This window comes from Macaca thibetana, chromosome 17 (assembly GCF_024542745.1).
Source record: "Macaca thibetana thibetana isolate TM-01 chromosome 17, ASM2454274v1, whole genome shotgun sequence".
Taxonomy (NCBI): Eukaryota; Metazoa; Chordata; class Mammalia; order Primates; family Cercopithecidae; genus Macaca; species Macaca thibetana.
The window spans coordinates 48,934,867-48,953,136 of record NC_065594.1 but is presented as its reverse complement, the minus strand read 5'-3'; positions in this window follow the sequence as shown (position 1 = coordinate 48,953,136).

The window sequence follows — 18,270 nt, the reverse complement described above, 5'->3', positions numbered from 1 at the left end:
AGGCATAAGATGTAATTATTGTTCAAATATGACATCCCATGTTAGAAGAAGTTATATACACACTCAGAAAATAAGTTAGTAGCTTAGAAATAAATTCTTAATAGTAAAGACCATTTAAAGGCCAAATGGTCTTTGCTATTATAAATTTCAAAAAAACGAACTATAAAGTTCTCCTTTATTTCACAAAGAAACTCGTCTCTTCAAGTGTTTCCAATTACACATAAGAAAAGGTGTAGGCATAGTAAGGAGATTTGCTCACTTTATAATCCTATGTGCATTTATAAAGCTATAAGCTATTTCAAAGATTAAGAAGCATACAAAATTGTGGCTGTTTCCTCAATATTAGATTTAATATGTATTGAATCTGGTATTTTTAGTTTATTATTAATTTATATTCATTTTTATCAAAGTTATGCCTGTGAAATGAGTAAAGACAAATAGTTCTTCATAGCTGACTTGGAGAAAAGTAGTCCTCTGCTTCCTTTCAGTCACGTGTTCTGAGTGCCCCAGAGGCAAACACTTTTGATTATGTTCGTTGTTCAATTTGGCATTAACTGTTTGTCCCTAAATAATATGTTTATAATTTCTAGATTGGTGCAAACATAATTGCAATTTTTACCATTAAATATAATTTCAAAAACCACAATTACTTTTACACCAACCTAATACTTCTTTATCTTTCAGTATTAGCCAATTTTCAATTATTTGTAGTTTGGGTATAAAGATTTATTTCTCATTTCACAGCAATTCTGAAACATATGCATGGAGCCCTGCTATATCTTCCCATTAAAATTGTATTATAAATTTTATACAATCAGTATTTAATTTTAAAGGGTTATGTAGACACTAGTCACAAATGATTATGATTCACTATGTAAGCACTGTTCTACAATTGAATGCTAGTACATTTATTTGTATTCTTTAACATAAAATCATTTTTATTTTAATGCTTATTTAGCTTACTATGTATTTTTTTCTTTTTTGTTTTTTTAGTACATGGATGGTAGTTTTGGTAGAGATATTGCAAGCATGAAAGGCAAATTCATATCCTGAGTAAATGTATATTCCAATAAAAATAAATAGCTGTGCCTTCCCTGATTGAAGTGGTTCAATATAATCACCCTGTGACCAGGTAACTGGCTGATCACCCCATAAGTGGTGCCCTATGAGAGGGCTCAGTATTGCTCTCTGCTGCTGACTGATTGGGCATTCAGCAGTGGCTTTAGCCAGGACAGCCTTGTTAATTTGAAGTCCAAATTGTGGCGCCTCTACATAATCATCATCTCTGTAACCACGTCCGCGTTGTTAATGTGCCCATTGGACAAAAACAAAAGTGGCTGAGGAAAGAGACTAACTGAAATACACAAAATGAGGCATACATAGTATCTATCATCATGGTATTTCACGTAACATTGTTTCTGACCAAGAAACTCACCTCACAGCCAAATAAGTATTATTAATATGTCAATGGGCACATACTCATGGAATTCACTGATCTTACTACTTTCCCCACATCACCATGGCCTTTTGAAGACTCAGTTATATGAGAAGCTAGGTGGCAATACACTGTAGGGTTGGGGCAAGGTTCTTTAGAAGGCTGCATATGCCTTAAATTTGCATTCAACATATGATACTGTTTTTCTCAATAGCCAGGATTCAATAACCAGCCTCCAAAAATCAAGGTTTAGGAATGAGAGTGATAGTACCTATCATTACCCCTAATGACTTGCTAGCAAAATTTTTGCTTCCCACTCCCACAGCTTTATGCTCTGCTCGCCTAGAGGTCTTAGTTCCAGAAGGAAGAATGCTTACACTAGGAGACACAAGAATGATTCTGTTCAACTGTAAATTAAAACTGTAACCTGGCCACTTTGGGCTCCCCGTGCCTCTGACTCACACTACAGAAGGAATAATGGTATTTGCTGGGTTGATTGATCTGGACTACCAAGGAGAAATTTGATTGCTTTTCCACAATGGAAGTGAGAAAGATTATATCTGGAATGCGGGAGATCTTTTAGTGTCTCTTAATATCACCATGTCCTGTGAATAAAGACAATGGGAAATTACAACAACTAAATCCAGGTAAGACTACAGATGTTTCAGACTCTTCAGGAATGAAAGTTTGGATCACTGGATCACTCTGTCAGGTAAACAAGGAACACAGAATACGAAGTAGAATAAGCTCATATGTATGTAAATACCAGCTAAAATAGTGTGATCCGTTAGAGAGATGAGGATTAAAACAGTCCTGATTATTTCCTCCTTATTTGGCTATGAATACATTTGTGTGCATATTGCTGACCAAAATTAAGGCCATGGAGGCAGAAATAATTCGATAAAGGTTTTATTGGATGCCAAATTTGAGAGTCAACTTGGGAAGATACATCAACAAAGTTGAGCATATTCTAAAGTCTCAGAATTTGAAATGTTTCTAGGAGAATATTTAGAAGGGAGAGGAACTTTTCTTATCACATTGTACTCTTTCACTCGAGGGTACAATACAGAGGTTACAGTGATTGGCTGCCGATTACAACATGCAGCATACAAGCTAAAATGTTTTGCATGAAAGACAATCAATAAAACTTCAAACTCCATAAACAAACCAGAGTCCTTTACAATGTAAGTAAGTTAAGTATTAATCGTTAACTTACTTGAAGAATTCACTATCACTATAAGATTTGAGAGATTCTCAGTAAGATTATTCACTCAAGAATAGGATTTAAGCCGTGAATCACACGACTTTTCCTAGGAAGTTAAAATAGTTTATTATTTAAGTGTAGAGTGTGTAACTTAACCCTTCCCTGACATGGCCATAAGTTCTGTTTATAATTTAGTATCTTATTGCCACAGAGTCCATTCCATCAGTCTTAGGATCTCTATTTTAGCATTAATTCCAGTCAGTTGTTGTGTCTAAACTGCAAAAGGAAGAAGATGTATTTGACCTCTTGTCTCATCGTGGTGACAAACCTAGTTTTTAAGTTTTTCTATGGAGTTCCCTTGGCCAAGAGTTTGTTCATTTGGTCAGTTGGAGGGGCTTAGGATTGTGTTTTTAGCTTATAATATATACATATGGTAAGCAGATATATTTATGTTTTCCTCTTATTATTTTATCAAATGATATAAAAATATTGGCTTTATATCCATATTTAAGTACTGTTAGTTTTACATCATAGTATTTAAGTTACAGGATATCAGGAGAAGGGTAACCATCAAGCTCAAGTATCTTACCTCCCATTCTAGAAAAGAGATTAGTGGATTTTTTTGTTGTTGTTGTATGCAGGATAGTTGTGTTGTCTTAGGTGCAATTATGACCTTATTATCTTCTGTATTTGGAGATTAAACATGGTTTACTATGCATGTGGAAGCCAATGTGTATATGAGAACCAAGTTGATAAGTGATAGACTTGTAATAGTTAATTTTATGTATTAACTGGGCTAAGAGATGCTTGGATTGCTGGAAAAATGTAATTTCTGAGTGTCTTTGTGTGGGCATTTTAGGGAGAGATTAGACTTTGCATCACAAGACTGAGTATAGAATATGCCTTCACCAACATGGGTGAGCATAATGCAATTTTTCTGGGGCTAGAATAGAATAAAAATGGAGAGAAAAGGGAAATTCTTTCTCTTCTTGAACTATGACATCCATCTTCTCCTGCCATCAGAAATTGGAGCTTCTAGTTCTTTGGTCTTCAGAATCTAGGACGTTCTCAGGCCTTCAGACTTGGCCTGAATTACACCACCAGATGTCCTGCTTCTCCAGCTTACAGATGGCATATGGTGAGAATTCCCATAATAAATCTCCTCATATATGTTTGTGTGTGTGTGTGTGTGTGTGTGTGTGTGTGTGTGTGTGTATCATATTAGCTCTCTCTGGGACCCCTGACTAATATATTTAAGTTAACATCATTTTACTTTAATGTCTGTTCAGCTTTCCATGTATTCATTTTAATATTATATTGTAATTGTCATAACATTCCATCTTTTCACAAATATTTTTGGCTGATTTATTTGTACTTTTTAATTTTATTTTCCTTTGTAAAACACAAATTTCTCATACAGAAAGAAAATCTTTATTTCTGAATTTATTTTACTTGTTTTATGTCTATATCCCCTTTATCATGTAAACAAAGTTGCTCTGTATATAATGTCTTATAAATTGTAAGTATGAATGAGATAAGCTTTTTAGAAAAATTAATTCCCGATTGAGTTTATTTTTAATCATATTGTTTTAATTTTACCCCATTCACTAAAAAGCAGCTGCAAACCACATCATTTCCATATAATATTTTATTTGATCCCTATCTGTGAGGTAAGGTGAATGGTAATAATTCTGTTTTGTTTGTTTTGTTTTTTAATCAATCTTGAGCTTTAATTCACAAAATATACAATTTTCTCATTTAAATGTATAATCCATTTTTGGGGTATATTCACACAAGTGTGCAAACACCATCGTGATATGAGACTAGAGCATTTTCATCTCCCTAAAAAGAAACACCATTCCCATTAGCAGTCACTTTTTTCCCAAGCCACATAGAAACCACTAATCTACTCCCTATCTCTATAGGTTTGACTTTTCTGGGACATTTCATTAAAATAGAATCACTAATATATTTTCATAATGGTTAGCATGATGTTTTCAAGGTTCATCCATGTTGGAAAGTATAGGACTACCTCATTCCTTTGTATCACTAAATAACATTCTATTTAATGGTATAATATTTTTTTAATGACCTCTCCTTCCAGTGGTGCATATTCAGGTTGCTTCTACTTTTTGAGTATCATAAATAATTCTGCAATGAACATTTCTGTACAAGTTTTTCTGAAGATAAAGTTTGCAATTATCTTGGACATATATATTTAGAAGTATAATTACTGGGTGACGTAGTATGGATATTTTTCCCCTCCAGATCTCACTTGGAAATTTAATCTCCAGTGTGGCAGTTGGGGTCTGGTGGGAGGTATTTGCTTCATGGTGACAAATCTCTCATGAATGACTTGGTATCATTCTCACAGAATTGAGTGAATTCTCCCTCTTAGTTTCCATGAAATCTGCTTGTTAAAAAGATTCTGGGATTTCCCTAAATCTCTCTCTTCCTCCTCTCACATCATACCCTTCACTTTCTGCCATGAGTGGAAGCTTCCTAAGCTTTCAGAAGAAGTAGATGCTGGCACCATGTACATGATTATTGTATAGCCTGAAGAACTGTGAGCCCAATAGAACTCTTTTCTTCATAAATTACCCAGCATCAGATATTCCTTTACAGCAATGCAAATGAACCAAGGCAATGAGTCTATTGGTAACTCCATCTTTAATATTTTGAACAACTGCCAAATTGTCAGAGTGACTTCACTGTTTCATACTTTCACCTGCAGCAGGTGAGGTTTTCAGTTTCTCCTTATCCTCAGAAAGACATGTTATCATCTGTCCTTCTTATTTTAATCAATCTAATGTATGTGAAGTGATATCTCATGATAGTTTTGGCAAGTATTTATCTAATGGCTAATGAGTGTCGAGTGTCAGTATATTTTATTGGGTTTCTTAGTCATTAGCATATCATCTATTTGAAAATTTCATTTGAAAACATCTGTTCAAATCCTTTTTTTTTCCATTTTAAAATTTTGTTCTTTTTTGTCATTGTTGTTTTGAGACAGAGTCTCGCTCTGTCGCCCAGACTGGAGTGCAGTGGCGCCATCTCGGCTCACTGCAAGCTCCACCTCCCGGGTTCACGCCATTCTCCTGCATCAGCCTCCTGCGTAGCTGGGACTACAGGCATCCGCCACCACGCCCAGCTAATTTTTTGTATTTTTCATAGAGACGGTGTTTCACCGTGTTAGCCAGGATGGTCTCTGTCTCCTGATCTCGTGAACCACCAACCTCGGCCTCCCAAACTTATTTTTATTATTTGTTGCTGGACTTGCTTTGTTAGTACTTTGTTGAAGGTTATTTGTCTATATTTATAAGGGGTATTGATATTTGGGTTTTTTGTTTTGTTTTTTCTTTTTAATTATTTTTTATTATTATACTTCAAGTTCTAGGGTACATGTGCATAACGTGCAGGTTTGTTACATATGTATACTTGTGCCATGTTGGTGTGCTGCACACATCAACTCGTCAGCACCCATCAACTTGTCATTTACATCAGGTATAACTCCCATTGCAATCCCTCCCCCCTCCCCCCTATGATAGGCCCTGGTGTGTGATGTTCCCCTTCCCGAGTCCAAGTGATCTCATTGTTCAGTTCCCACCTATGAGTGAGAACATGCGGTGTTTGGTTTTCTGTTCTTGTGATAGTTTGCTAAGAATGATGGTTTCCAGCTGCATCCATGTCCCTACAAAGGACACAAACTCATCCTTTTTTATGGCTGCATAGTATTCCATGGTGTATATGTGCCACATTTTCTTAATCCAGTCTGTCACTGATGGACATTTGGGTTGATTCCAAGTCTTTGCTATTGTGAATAGTGCCGCAATAAACATATGTGTGCATGTGTCTTTATAGCAGCATGATTTATAATCCTTTGGGTAAATACCCAGTAATGGGATGGCTGGGTCATATGGTACATCTAGTTCTAGATCCTTGAGGAATCGCCATACTGTTTTCCATAATGGTTGAACTAGTTTACAATCCCACCAACAGTGTAAAAGTGTTCCTATTTCTCCACATCCTCTCCAGCACCTGTTGTTTCCTGACTTTTTAATGATTGCCATTCTAACTGGTGTGAGATGGTATCTCATTCTGGTTTTGATTTGCATTTCTCTGATGGCCAGTGATGATGAGCATTTTTTCATGTGTCTGTTGGCTGTATGAATGTCTTCTTTTGAGAAATGTCTGTTCATATTCTTTGCCCACTTTTTGAAAGGGTTGTTTGTTTTTTTCTTGTAAATTTGTTTGAGTTCTTTGTAGGTTCTGGATATTAGCCCTTTGTCAGATGAGTAGATTGCAAAAAGTTTTTCCCATGCTGTAGGTTTCCTGTTCACTCTGATGGCAGTTTCTTTTGCAGTGCAGAAGCTCTTTAGTTTAATTAGATCCCATTTGTCAATTTTGTCTTTTGTGGAGGTTGCTTTTGGTGTTTTAGACATGAAGTTTTTGCCCATGCCTATGTCCTGAATGGTACTACCTAGGTTTTCTTCTAGGGTTTTTATGGTATTAGGTCTAACATTTAAGTCTCTAATCCATCTTGAATTAATTTTCGTATAAGGAGTAAGGAAAGGATCCAGTTTCAGCTTTCTACATATGGCTAGCCAATTTTCCCAGCACCATTTATTAAATGGGGAATCCTTTCCCCATTTCTTGTTTCTCTCAGGTTTGTCAAAGATCAGATGGCTGTAGATGTGTGGTATTATTTCTGAGGACTCTGTTCTGTTCCATTGGTCTATATCTCTGTTTTGGTACCAGTACCATGCTGTTTTGGTTACTGTAGCCTTGTAGTATAGTTTGAAGTCAGGTAGCATGATGCCTCCAGCTTTGTTCTTTTGACTTAGGATTGTCTTGGAGATGCGGGCTCTTTTTTGGTTCCATATGAACTTTAAAGTAGTTTTTTCCAATTCTGTGAAGAAACTCATTGGTAGCTTGATGGGGATGGCATTGAATCTATAAATAACCTTGGGCAGTATGGCCATTTTCACGATATTGATTCTTCCTATCCATGAGCATGGTATGTTCTTCCATTTGTTTGTGTCGTCTTTTATTTCACTGAGCAGTGGTTTGTAGTTCTCCTTGAAGAGGTCCTTTACATCCCTTGTAAGTTGGATTCCTAGGTATTTTATTCTCTTTGAAGCAATTGTGAATGGAAGTTCATTCCTGATTTGGCTCTCTGTTTGTCTGTTACTGGTGTATAAGAATGCTTGTGATTTTTGCACATTGATTTTGTATCCTGAGACTTTGCTGAAGTTGCTTATCAGCTTAAGGAGATTTTGGGCTGAGACAATGGGGTTTTCTAAATATACAATCATGTCATCTGCAAACAGGGACAATTTGACTTCTTCTTTTCCTAACTGAATACCCTTGATTTCTTTCTCTTGCCTGATTGCCCTAGCCAGAACTTCCAACACTATGTTGAATAGGAGTGGTGAGAGAGGGCATCCCTGTCTTGTGCCAGTTTTCAAAGGGAATTTTTCCAGTTTTTGCCCATTCAGTATGATATTGGCTGTGGGATTGTCATAAATAGCTCTTATTATTTTGAGGTACATTCCATCAATACCGAATTTATTGAGCGTTTTTAGCATGAAGGGCTGTTGAATTTTGTCAAAAGCCTTTTCTGCATCTATTGAGATAATCCTGTGGTTCTTGTCTTTGGTTCTGTTTATATGCTGGATTATGTTTATTGATTTGCGAAAATTGAACCAGCCTTGCATCCCAGGGATGAAGCCCACTTGATCATGGTGGATAAGCTTTTTAATGTGCTGCTGAATCCGGTTTGCCAGTATTTTATTGAGGATTTTTGCATCGATGTTCATCAGGGATATTGGTCTAAAATTCTCTTTTTTTGTTGTGTCTCTGCCAGGCATTGGTATCAGGATGATGTTGGCCTCATAAAATGAGTTAGGGAGGATTCCCTCTTTTTCTATTGATTGGAATATTTTCAGAAGGAATGGTACCAGCTCCTCCTTGTACCTCTGGTAGAATTCAGCTGTGAATCCATCTGGTCCTGGACTTTTTTTGGTTGGTAGGCTATTAATTATTGCCTCAGTTTCAGAGCCTACTATTGGTCTATTCAGGGATTCAACTTCTTCTTGGTTTAGTCTTGGAAGAGTGTAAGTGTCCAGGAAATTATCCATTTCTTCTAGATTTTCTAGTTTATTTGCGTAGAGGTGTTTATAGTATTCTCTGATGGTAGTCTGTATTTCTGTGGGGTTGGTGGTAATATCCTCTTTATCATTTTTTATTGCATCTATTTGATTCTTCTCTCTTTTCTTCTTTATTAATCTTGCTAGCGGTCTGTCAATTTTGTTGATCTTCTCAAAAAACCAACTCCTGGATTCATTGATTTTTTGGAGGGTTTTATGTGTCTCTATCTCCTTCAGTTCTGCTCTGATCTTAGTTATTTCTTGCCTTCTGCTAGCTTTTGAATGTGTTTGCTCTTGCTTCTCTAGTTCTTTTAATTGTGATGTTAGAGTGTCAATTTTAGATCTTTCCTACTTTCTCTTGTGGGCATTTAGTGCTATAAATTTCCCTCTACACACTGCTTTAAATGTGTCCCAGAGATTCTGGTATGTTGTATCTTTGTTCTTATTGGTTTCAAAGAACGTCTTTATTTCTGCCTTCTTTTCGTTATGTACCCAGTAGTCATTCAGGAGCAGGTTGTTCAGTTTCCATGTAGTTGAGTGGTTTGGATTGAGTTTCTTAGTCCTGAGTTCTAGTTTGATTGCACTGTGGTCTGAGAGACAGTTTGTTACAATTTCTGTTCTTGTACATTTGCTGAGGAGTGCTTTACTTCCAATTATGTGGTCAATTTTGGAATAAGTGCAATGTGGTGCTGAGAAGAATGTGTATTATGTTGATTTGGGGTGTAGAGTTCTATAGATGTCTATTAGGTCTGCTTGCTGCAGAGCTGAGTTCAATTCCTGGATATCCTTGTTAACTTTCTGTCACGTTGATCTGTCTAATGTTGACAGTGGAGTGTTGAAGTCTCCCATTATTATTGTATGGGAGTCTAAGTCTCTTTGTAAGTCTCTAAGGACTTGCTTTATGAATCTGGGTGCTCCTGTATTGGGTGCATATATATTTAGGATAGTTAGCTCTTCCTGTTGAATTGATCCTTTTACCATTATGTAATGGCCTTCTTTGTCTCTTTTGATCTTTGATGGTTTAAAGTCTGTTTTATCAGAGACTAGTATTGCAACCCCCGCTTTTTTTTTGTTCTCCATTTGCTTGGTAAATCTTCCTCCATCCCTTTATTTTGAGCCTATGTATGTCTCTGCGTGTGAGATGGGTCTCCTGAATACAGCAGACTGATGGGTCTTGACTCTTTATCCAGTTTGCCAGTCTGTGTCTTTTAATTGGAGCATTTAGTCCATTTACATTTAAGGTTAAGATTGTTATGTGTGAACTTGATCCTGCCATTATGATATTAACTGGTTATTTTGCTCGTTAGTTGATGCAGTTTCTTCCTAGCCTAAATGGTCTTTACATTTTGGCATATTTTTGCAATGGCTGGTACCGGTTGTTCCTTTCCATGTTTAGTGCTTCCTTCAGGGTCTCTTGTAAGGCAGGCCTAGTGGTGACAAATCTCTAAGCATTTGCATATCTGTAAAGGATTTTATTTCTCCTTCACTTATGAAACTTAGTTTGGCTGGATATGAAATTCTGGGTTTAAAATGCTTTTCTTTAAGAATGTTGAATATTGGCCCCCACTCTCTTCTGGCTTGGAGAGTTTCTGCTGAGAGGTCTGCTGTTAGTCTGATGGGCTTCCCTTTGTGGGTAACCCGACCTTTCTCTCTGGCTGCCCTTAAGATTTTTTCCTTCATTTCAACTTTGGTGAATCTGGCAATTATGTGTCTTGGAGCTGCTCTTCTCGAGGAGTATCTTTGTGGCGTTCTCTGTATTTCCTGGATTTGAATGTTGGCCTGCCCTACTAGGTTGGGGAAGTTCTCCTGGATGATATGCTGAAGAGTTTTTTCCAACTTGCTTCCATTTTCCCCCTCACTTTCAGGCACCCCAATCAGACGTAGATTTGGTCTTTTTACATAATCCCATACTTCTTGCAGGCTTTGTTCATTTCTTTTTCTTCTTTTTTCTTTTGGTTTCTCTTCTCGCTTCATTTCGTTAATTGATCATCAATCGCTGATACTCTTTCTTCCAGTTGATCGAGTCAGTTACTGAAGCTTGTGCATTTGTCACGTATTTCTCGTGTCATGGTTTTCATCTCTTTCATTTCGTTTATGACCTTCTCCGCAATAATTACTCTAGCCATCAATTCTTCCACTTTTTTTTCAAGATTTTTAGTTTCTTTGCGCTGGGTACGTAATTCCTCCTTTAGCTCTGAGAAGTTTGATGGACTGAAGCCTTCTTCTCTCATCTCGTCAAAGTCATTCTCCGTCCAGCTTTGATCTGTGGTGGCGATGAGCTGCGCTCCTTTGGAGGGGGAGATGCGCTCTTATTTTTTGAATTTCCAGCTTTTCTGCCCTGCTTTTTCCCCATCTTTGTGGTTTTATTTGCCTCTGGTCTTTGATGATGGTGATGTACTGATGGGGTTTTGGTGTAGGTGTCCTTCCTGTTTGATAGTTTTCCTTCTAACAGTCAGGACCCTCAGCTGTAGGTCTGTTGGAGATTGCTTGAGGTCCACTCCAGACCCTGTTTGCCTGGGTGTCAGCAGCAGAGGCTGCAGAAGATAGAATATTGCTGAACAGCGAGTGTACCTGTCTGATTCTTGCTTTGGAAGCTTCCTCTCAGGGGTGTACTCCACCCTGTGAGGTGTGGGATGTCAGACTGCCCCTAGTGGGGGATGTCTCCCAGTTAGGCTACTCAGGGGTCAGGGACCCACTTGAGCAGGCAGTCTGTCCCTTCTCAGATCTCAACCTCCATGTTGGGAGATCCACTGCTCTCTTCAAAGCTGTCAGACAGAGTCATTTGCGTCTGCAGAGGTTTCTGCTGCTTTTGGCTTTTGTTATTGTTTACTGTGCCCTGTCCCCAGAGGTGGAGTCTACAGAGACAGGCAGGTTTCCTTGAGCTGCTTTGAACTCCACCCAGTTCGAGGTTCCCAGGGGCTTTGTTTACCTACTTAAGCCTCAGCAATGGCGGGCACCCCTCCCCCAGCTTCGCTGCTGCCTTGCGGCGAGATCACAGACTGCTGTGCTAGCAATGAGGGAGGCTCCATGGGTGTGGGACCCTCCCGGCCAGGTCTGGGATATGATCTCCTGGTGTGCCTGTTTGCTTAAAGCACAGTATTGGAGTGGGAGTTACCCGATTTTCCAGGTGTTGTGTGTCTCAGTTCCCCTGCCTAGGAAAAGGGATTCCCTTTCCCCTTGCTCTTCCAAGGTGAGGCGATGCCTTGCCCTGCTTCAGCTCTTGCTGGTCGGGCTCCAGCGGCTGACCAGCACCAATTGTCTGGCACTCCCTAGTGAGATTAACCCAGTACCTCAGTTGAAAATGCAGAAATCACTGGTCTTCTGTGTCGCTCGCGCTGTAGTTGGAGACTGGAGCTGTTCCTATTCCCCATGTATCCACTTTTTAAACAAATTTTGGGATCTGTTTTTTCTTTATGTCTTTGTTTTTATAATGTCTGTGTCTGGGATAGCATACTGGCGTCAAAAAAAATCGCTTTGGAAGCATCTCTTCCTCTTCTATTTTCTGAAAGCGTTTGTGAATGATTAGTATTAATTCCTACTAAAACTTTAGTAGAATTTTCCAGTATGGCCATCTGAGATTTTTTTATATTTTTTTTTTTTTTGTTTGTTTGTTTGACTTGTAGGTGACGTTTTAAATTACTAACTCTATAGTTTTAATTTTTATTAACATTAAATTAATTTTAATAAATTAATTGTTTATTTATTAGTTTAGTTATAAATAAACAATTGTTTATATTTAAATTTATATATTTTATATGTTTATATATATTTAAATATATTTATATATTTATATTTATAAATAAACAATTGTTTATTTATAACTAAACTAACTGTTTAGTTCTTCTGAGTCAGTTCTGGTAACGTGGTTTTCTATTTTTTTTTTTTTTCATTCTATATTACCATCTTAATTACATGGTTTGTTGGTATATCATTGTTCACGGAATTCTCCTGTAATTTTTTTTTTTTTTTTTTTTTTTTCATGGTTGTAAGCAATGCTTTCTCTTTCTTTCCATATTTTAGGGAATGGTGTCATCTCTTTTTTTAAAATTATTGTTTTGATATTTTTCTCAGCCAGTCTAGCTAAAGATTAATTGCTTTCGTTGATATTTATAAAAATTCAACTTTTACTTTGTTTGATTTCCCCTAATGTTACTTTTCTTTTCTATTTCATCAATTTTTGCTCTAATGTTTATAATTTTTTTTTTTTTCATTTTGAGATTGCTTTGGTTTTAGTCTGTTCTTTTTTCTAGTTCATCGTGAAAATGTCACCTTACTGGTTTGACATCTTTCTTCTTTTTTAATGTATGCGTTTGTACCTATGTATGCTTTCCATAAGAGTTGGTATGATGTACATTCCTTTTTATTTATCTCGAAGTGTTTTATGCTTCTCCATATGATTTACATCTAACCCATTGTTTATTTAGACATGTGTTACCAAATATCTACTTTTTGTGAATTTGTTGTATTTTCTTAGGTTATTGATTTTTTTATTCCAATTTGACTTGAGAGCATAATTATATGGTCAATGCTTTTGAAACTCATGAAGGCTTGCTTTGTTATCTAGCATATAATCTATTCTAAATGATGTTCCACATATTGTTGCGGGAAGTCAGGGACCCCAAATGGAGGGACCAGCTGAAGCCGTGGCAGAAAAACATAAATTGTGAAGATTTCATGGACATTTATTAGTTCCCCAAATTGATACTTTTATAATTTCTTATGCCTGTCTTTACTGCAATCTCTGAGCATAAATTGTGAGGATTTCATAGGCACATCACTTCTCCAATCAATATCCTTGTGAGTGCCTATGCCTGTCTTTACTTTAATCTCTTAATCCCATCATCTCTGTAAGCTGAGGAGGATGTATGTCACCTCAGAACCCTGTGATGATTGTGTTACAGCAATGTTCAGGGAACAAGAGAGATAAGACTTTGGACTCTGACTGCTGGTGAGCCAGATGGAACAGAGCCATATTTCTCTTCTTTCAAAGACAAATAGGAGAAATATTGCTGAATTCTTTTCTCAGCAAGGAACATCCATGAGAAAGAGAATGTGCCGTGAGGGTAAGTCTATAAACGGCCCCCTGGGAGGTGGCCATCTTTTATGGTTGAAGCTGAAGGGATGAAATAAGCCCCCGTCTCTTGTAGAGCTCCCAGGCTTATTACGATGAGGAAATTCCCACCTAATAAATTTTGGTCAGACAGGTTGTCTGCTCTCAAACCCTGTCTCTTGATAAGATGCTATCAATGACAATGTGTGCGGAAACTTCATTAGCAATTTTAATTTCGCCCCATCCTGTAGTCCTGTGATCTCACCCTGCCTCCATTTGCTTTATGATATTTTATTACCTTGTGAAGTATGCGATTTCTGTGACCCACACCCTATTGGTACACTCCCTCCCTTTTTGAAAATCGCTATAAAACCTTGCTGGTTTTAGGGCTCAGGGAGCACACGGAGCCTGCCGACATGTGAAGTCTTCCCCGGACACCTAGCTTTAAAATTTCTCTCTCTTGTACTCTTTCCCTTTATTTCTCAAACCAACTGAGATGCTTAGGGAAATAGAAAAGAACCCACGTTAAATATTGGGGGTGGGGTTTTCCCCAATAATGTATGCTTGTGAATAATGTTTATTCTGCTGTCATTGGGTCTAGTGTTCTACATATGTCTATTAGTTAAATGTTTTATCAAGTTGTTTAAATTTTGCATTTCCTTGGTGAACTGCCTATTTATTCTACCACTATTAAATGTGGGGCGTGAAATTCCCTCAAATTATTGTTGAGTTGTCTATTTTGTCCATCAAATTTTTAGTTAAGTTTAATAACATCTGAAATGTTGTTTATATGGTTTGGCTGTGTCCCCACTCAAATCTTATCTTGAATTGTAGTCCCCCTAATCCCTACCTGTTGTCAGAGGGACCAGGTGGAGGTAATTGAATCATGGGGGCCGTTTCCCCCATACTGTTTTCATAATAGTGAGTGAATTTCACGAGATCTGATGATTTTATAAGTGTCTGACATTTTCCCTGATGGCATTCATTCTCTCTTCTTCCGCCCTGTGAAGAGGTGTCTTTTGCCATGATTGTAAGTTTCCTGAAGCCTCCCCAACCATGTGGAACTGTGAATCAATTAAGCCTCTTTCCTCTGTATATTACCCAGTCTTGGGTATTCCTCATAGCCATGTGAGAACGGACCAATATAGATGTTACTATCAGTATATGTGATTATAAGTATCATATCTTCAGGATGAATTTACTATTTTAATATTATAAAATGTCCTTCTTTGTCTCCAGCAATTTTATTGCCTGAAAGTATATTTTGTTGGATATGAATATAATATTTTCAGCATTCTTTTTATTACACTTTGCATAGTATATATTATCAAATCATTTTATTATTTATTTATTTTTCATTAATTTCAACTTTTATTTTAGATAGAGGGAGAACATGTGCAGGAGTGTTACATGAGTATACTGTACTTAGGTAGTGAGCATAGTACACCATAGGCAGTTTTTCAAACCATAGCCCCCACCAATCCTCCCCCATTTAATAGTCTGCAGTGTCTATTGTTTTTATGTTTATGCCAATGTGTTCTCAATGTTCACCTCCCACTTATGAGTGAAAATATGGAGTATTTGGTCTTCTGTTCCTTAATTAATTCACTTAAGATTATGGATCCAGCTCCATTCATGCTGTTGCAAAGGATATGATTTTAATTTTTTTATGCTTGCATACAATTCCAGGCTATATATGTCCCACATTTTTAATATTCAGTCCACCATTGAAGGGCACTGAGGTTGGTTCCATGCATTGACTATTGTGAATATTTTGATGATAAACATGAGTAAATGTGTCTTTCTGGTATTATCTATTTTTCTTTGGGTATTCACGCAGTAATAGGATTGCTAGGTTGAACAGTACCTCTGTTTGACGTTTTTAGAGAAGTCTCTGAACTGCTTTCAACATGTACTGAAATAATTTGCATTCCCACTAACAATGTATAAGTTGTTACCTTTTCTCCGAAGCCTTTCCTGAATTTGTTGCTTTTTGACTTTTTAATAATAGCCATTTTGTATTTAAAAGTCAAAAAATACCAGATGCTGGTGAGGTTGCAGAGAGAAGGCAATGCTTATAAGCTATTGATGGGGGTGTAAATTAGTTCAACCACTGTGGAAAGCAGTGCTGTTATTCTTCAAAGAGCTAAAAACACAAACAGCATTCTCCCCAGCAATCCCATTTCTGGATATATACACAATATAGTAAAGCCATTCTGACATAAAGACGCATGCACTCATATGTATATTGCAGCATTATTTACAATAGCAAAGATGTGGAATCAACCTAAATGCCCGTTAATGGCACACCGGAGAAAGAAAAGGTGGTACACATACACCATGGAATACTATGCAGCCATTAAAACAAAAACAAAAACAAAAAAAAGCTCATGTCCTTTTCAGTAACATAGATGGAAGTGGAGGCTATTGTCCTTAGCAAGTTAAAGCAGGAACAGAAAACCAGATGCCACATATTGTCATTATAAGTGTAAGCTAAATGATGAAAACACTTGGATACAAAGAGGGAAATGATAGACACTGGGACCTAGTTGAGGGTAAAGGGTGGGAGGAGGAAGAAAAATAGGAAAAAACAAACAAACAAACAAACAAAAACAAAAACTATTCGTTACTAGGCCAAGTAACTAGGTGATGAAATAATCTGTACAAAATACCCTGGTGACACAAGTTTACCTCTGTAACAAACCTGCTCGTGTACCCCAAACCTAAAATAAAAGCTTAAATATAAACAAGTAAATAAATAAATAAAAGTCATTCTGATTGGTGTGACATAGTATTTCATCATGGTTTTTATTTGCATTTCTTTTACCATCAGTGATGTTGAGCCAAAAAACATGAGTTTTTCATGTTTTTTGCCATGTATATGTCTGTGAACTTTGCCCATTTTTCTTTTTTTTTTTGTTGATTTAACTTCTTTATAAATTCTAGATATTAGACTTTTGTCGGATGCATAGTTTGTGAATATTTTATTCCATTCTAAAGGTTGTCTGTCTACTCTCTTGATTCTTTCTCTTGCTGAGCAGTTCTTTTTTTTAATTACGTCCAACTTGTCAGGATTCTTTCTTTCTTTCTTTCTTTTTTTTTTTTTTGTAGTTGTTTTTGGGAAAATAGTTAAAAATTTTTTGCCAAGGCCAATGTCAAGAATGGAATTTCCTCAGTTTTTGTCTAAGATTTTTTATAGTTTGAGGTCTTACATTTATATCTTTAATCCATCTTTATTTGTATATTGTTACAATTCACGAGGTTCTATAGATCTCTGAGGTTTTGTTTATTTTTCACCAGTTATTTTTCTCTTTCTCAAACTGAATGGTCTCAATTAACTTACTTTGAATTTCATTAATTTTTCTTTTGTCAGTTCAAATTTGCTCTTGTACCCTTTTAATGACTTTTGTATTTCACTTATTATCTTAAACTTCAAAATTGTAGATGTTTATTTTTCTTTTTTGATGTTATCTATTCTGTGAAATATTGTTACCATATTTTTATTTAATTACTCAGATTTTTTTTTTATTTTTTGAGTTCATTGATAATGGCTGATTTAATATATCCATCTAGTTCTTGCATCTATGTTCCTTCTGAAACAATTTCTATGGATTTTTTTTTTTTCTTTTTTGGTATCTTGGAAGTGTACTTCCCTATTTATTTTCGCAATTTGTATTTCATGTAAAAAATGAATACTTAGGTTAATATAAAATGACAGCTCTGGATATGAGATGACTCCTCATTCCAGGGCTTGTTATTGCTGTTTTATTGTTGGTGGTGGTAGTGCTGCAGCTGATGTAGTAACTCTTTCGTGTGTGTGTGTGTGTGTGTGTGTGTGTGTGACTTCCTTGGGCTGATGCTATAGTTTGTTTCCTCTGTAATTTGTAATCACTGAAGCCACTGCTTGGTTAGCTAACTCTCAGCTAATGGTGTCCAGAGTTTTTCTTAAATGCCTTAAACCAATAAGCCTTTCACTCTTCACCAAGTAACTCTGTGTATGAATTTGGACATACATTTAACTCCTTTCAGCTAACAACTCTGCCTCAGTGTTAAATTCTTACTTGTGAGGGATCTCAATATTGGCCAAAGCTGAATAATTGGAACCCACTCAGGTCTTTCTTGGGCATGCACACAGCCCTGCACTGGAATATGGCTCTCTAGAATAACCAGAAAAATCTCAGAGCTTTTTAAAACTCTCTCTGTCAACATCTGGTTTCTTTGAAATTACTTTTAGGTTTTGACCAGTCTTTAGATTGTGCCACCAGCTATCACACCACCAGATATAAAGCATCTGATTATTTCCAACAAATGCTGTTGAAATAAGACTTTTCCCCAAAAGGAGCTCTGAGTTCAAACTCATAACAAAAAATGCCCTCTAAATAGGTCTTTCTCACGGAGCTGCAAAGCAGATCCAACAGTGGCAATGCTCTGA